We start from the raw sequence: 4,372 nt of genomic DNA, 5'->3' as shown, positions 1-4,372 counted from the left end.
GAAAGGCTGGTGGGTTTGAACTGCTCATCTTGCCAAAGTCCTGGCCAAACCAGCACTCCTTTATGGAGGCTCAAAGACATTAAAGGTGGTACTGTAGGGTAATGCACTGGGTCGAAAGGCCGGTTCGAACTGCAAGGTCGGCGGTTCAAATCCACCAGGCACTCCTCAGAAACTTTATACAGGGTCACTATGAGTCGGAACTGACTCGACAGCACTTAACCACAGCAATTTAATAAATAAGAGAGCTAGACTTCTAGTCCAGGTCAGTTTATATCTGTCACCTCCACGTAGAAATCTTCCCTTGTCCACCCAATTCCCACTCTCCCTTCACACTCCTCATTGTGGGTGTGTCTTTCAATAGTCCTTCATTTGTTTTCTTGTATATTGTCAGTCTTCTTTGCCAGAATCTTAAAGCCCACAAGAGACTGACTGTCTGTGCTAATCTCTTTCAGAAGCCCTGTTCTTATGAGTTGGAATAAAGTCAATGGCAGTGGTTTTGATTTTATTTTTTAGGGTGTGTTTGTTTTGGTGGGTCAACGGTTCAGCCCTTGGCTATTAACTGAAAGATTAGTGGTTTGAACCCACCTCACAGTTCCACAGTAGAAAAGACCTGGTGATTTGCTCCCCAAAAGATTTCACTGCCGTTTGGACAATTCTGACTCATGGACCCAAAAACCTGGAGGGGGCAGGTCTCCTCTGTCTTATTGGGTCACCATGAGTGGGACTCAACTTGGTGGCACTGAACAATAACAAGAACCAGCAGTTAACTGAGAGCCTGGGACATAGTTGTTGTTATTAAGTGTTGTTTAGTCGGTTCCGACTCAGAGTGACCCTGTTTCTGAGAAGCAGCTGGTGGGTTTGAACTGCTGACCTTGTAATTAGCAACCCAGTGTTTATCTTATAGAGCCACACATTGAATAGCAATATATAATAAAAATTCTTTAACAGTGGTATTTGGGGGGGAATCCCCAAACCTGTTCTTCCCTCTCCAGCGGCTGTTAGGAGGCCGGCTTCATGGTGAATTTGAAACTGTTGGAGTTCAACACTACTGTGGTACTTGGAGGAGCCCTGGTGGTGCTGTGGGCTAAGCATTGGGCTGTTCATCAAAGGGTTAGCGGTTCAAATCCACCACCTGCTCTGTGGGAGAAAGACGGGGCAGTCTGCTCTCATAAATAGTTTGTTGTTTTTGCTACGTGCTGTCGAGTTGGTTCCATTTCATAGCAACCTCTTACAGGGTTTCCAAGGAGCAGCTGGTGGGTTTGAACACCGACCTTGTGGTTAGCAGTGCAGTACGTATTTTGCAGTGCCACACCAGGACTGGGGATTACAGCCTGACAAACCTCATGGAGCCATTATGAATGAGCACCGACTTGAAGGGAATGGGCTGAGAACTGGTTTCAATGTCTCAATGTTCAGCATTTTTACTGAATTCACTCACCTTTCTTGACCAAATGCTTCTTTAATTGTTACAAACCTTTGGTTAAGTTGTAGAGCTCTCGGGTGAAAACATGATTTTGACAGTATTTACCTGAGTTCTTATTGCTTTTATAGGAGAGCTGGGTTTTTGTTTTATTTTTAATTGTGAATTATGTGATAGTTTACATGGGAGAACATTAGCTTTACATTCATCCTATCGTATTTTGTTTCATTGCCATGGTTACAATCCCCTCCATGCATCACCAAACAACCAAAGGGTCATCAGCACACAGCCCCTGTCCCTCTCTGGGTCTAGAGTGCCCAGCCGCCCCATCTCTAGGAGAGCAGGTTTTTGAAGGTCCTTACCTGACATTCCCACAGTCTGTGCTCAACCATGTAGTTTGATAATTTTGTTGTTTTTAGTTTTTAACTTAAAATTTTTTAGATGGAGTGCAATTTATCAGTGTCTTCTTTTCTGGTGAGAACTTTCTGTGTCCTATCTAAAAATAATACTGCCTACTTAAAATCTGTATGCTGAGCAAGTCATCTGAGAAGCTGGACTATATGTAGAAGAACATACGTGGCATCAGGATTGGATGAACCTGTGATATGCAGATGACACAACCTTGCTTGCTGAAAGTGAAGAGGACTAGACGCACTTATTGATGAAGATCAAAGATTAGCCTTAAGTGGGATGACACATCAAGATAAAGAAAACAAAACTCCTCACATCTGGAACAAAAAGCGTGATAAACAGAAAATATTGACGTTGTCAAGAACTTCATTTTACTTAGATCCTCAATCCATACTATGGAAACAGCAGTTAAAAAAATCAAAGGACATATTACATTAGGCAAATCTGCTGTGCAAAAGACCTCTTCAATGTGTTTCAAAAAATGATGTCATTTGAGATGCACCTGATCTAAACCATGGTATTTTCAATTGCCTCATAGAGGGTTATGGGTTGAACTGCTAACTGCAAAGTCAGTCGTTCGAATCTACTAGCTGCTCGATGGGAGAAAGATGAGGCTTACAGTCTCTGAAACCTATACAGGGTCACCAGCTTTATGGCAGATAGCCACCACCATAGACATGTGAAAATTGGACAATGATAAGGACGACAAGAAGAGTTGATATATTTCAGTGAAGGTTTTCTGGAAGAAAACCTTATCATTTCAGATTTAGATCTAAAACTTCTTCTGGAAATAATGTTTATTACGGTGTGGCGTAGGGGCCAAGCTTTATTTTCCCCTATAGATGAATATCTAAAATTTCCAGCATCATTTCTTGAGAAGACATTTGTTTCCCCATTGTTTTGGTGCCTCTGTCAGAACCCTAAAGTACGTTGGTTTACTCTACAGTTTCTCCTCATTGCCACTGATCTGAGTGGCAAATCTTTCTTCAGGACCACTTGCTTTTAATTTGTTCAATTTTAAAGTAAGCCATGAAATCAAGCAGTGAAAGCCCCCCAACTTTTTACTTCTTTTTCAAGGTAGTTTTGGATATTTTATGCTTTCCTTTCCATATAAATTTTTGAATCAGTTGGGTTTTGATAAGCCTTGCGTTGAGTCTGTTTTTCACTTGGGGAAGATGTGACATTTCTATAGTACTGAATCTTAGTACCCAAACATGACATTTCGTATTTATGTCTTCCTTAGTTTTTCACAGTAATGTTTTACAATTTTCTGTATAAGGTCTTGCCCATATTTATTCCTCATATTCATAGTTTTTCTCTTTTTGATACCATTTGTATCCAATGTAATGGTAATTAAAAAAAATAGTTTCCCTCTTTTCTCAAGCTTTGTATTGTGACTTAGGTGACGGTTTATAGAGCAAATCAGTTTTCCATTCAACAATTGATACACATTTTATTTCATGTCCTTGAATACAGTCCTCAACAATGAAACATCGACTCCACATCCTCTCTGTGTCTCCCATTTCAGTTTCCCCTTCTTCCATAATCTTTCCTGCCTTCTGAACTTGGTCCTTGAGCAAAAAAAAACACAAGTTTTGTTCACAAATGGTTGATCAGTCTATGGAATACATAACCCCCTAGCGTTATTGTCTTTGTTATAGATCTATTTGGCTGAACCACCAGGGTCAACTCAGTTCCAGGTCTAAAGGGTGATTAATGACCATAATCTTGGGAGTTCCACCAATCTCTGTTCAACCAGTAAGCTTGATCTTTTTCATATATACATATATATTTTTTGAGTTTTATTCCATATTTTTCTCCTCTCCTGTCCAGGACCTTTCTGTGTGATGCCTTTCTGGGTGGTCAGGGGTGGTCGCTGCATGCCCTCTAATTCTTCTGGCCTCTTAGTCTCCAATCTGTGGCTGCTGTGTGGAGAAACACAGATGAGGTTTGCGTATGTCCTATGACCTTGTCCTATGACCTTGCTCAATCACAAACTTGTTCTGGCAGATTTTTGTAGATTACTTGGGATTTTATACGATCATGGCGTATCTTTGTTTGCAAATAGACAGTTTTACTTTTCCCTTCCCACTTTGTATGCCTTTTTTTTTCTGTAATGCCTCCCTCCCTTGTTGTACTGACTGAAACTTCCATTACAACGTTCATTGTAAGAACATTCTTGCTTTGTTTCCATCTTAGGAAAAAATCATTCAATCTTTTCATGTATGGTGTTAGCTCTATATTTCCTCTATGTGCAGTGGTGGTGTAGTGGGTTATGCATTGAGCTGTTAACTGCAAGATCAGCAGTTCAAATCTACCAGCCACACTGCAGGAGAAAGATGAGGCTTTCTGCTCCCGTAAAGATTTACACAGTCAGAGCCAACTCTCTGGCTCACAACAACAACCCTTTATCAGATTGAAGACATACATATATCCTTTTTCCCCCCTTTTGATTTGCCATGGTTTGAACTCTAACTCACTCTCTCTCTCTGTCTCCCTCAAGCACAACACAGACTCACAGCATTTGGAGATGTAATCTCT

Source organism: Chrysochloris asiatica, unplaced genomic scaffold (assembly GCF_000296735.1).
Source record: "Chrysochloris asiatica unplaced genomic scaffold, ChrAsi1.0 scaffold00041, whole genome shotgun sequence".
NCBI classification, from domain to species: domain Eukaryota; kingdom Metazoa; phylum Chordata; class Mammalia; order Afrosoricida; family Chrysochloridae; genus Chrysochloris; species Chrysochloris asiatica.
The sequence above is the reverse complement of the archived record's forward strand: the minus strand, read 5'-3'. Positions refer to the sequence as shown.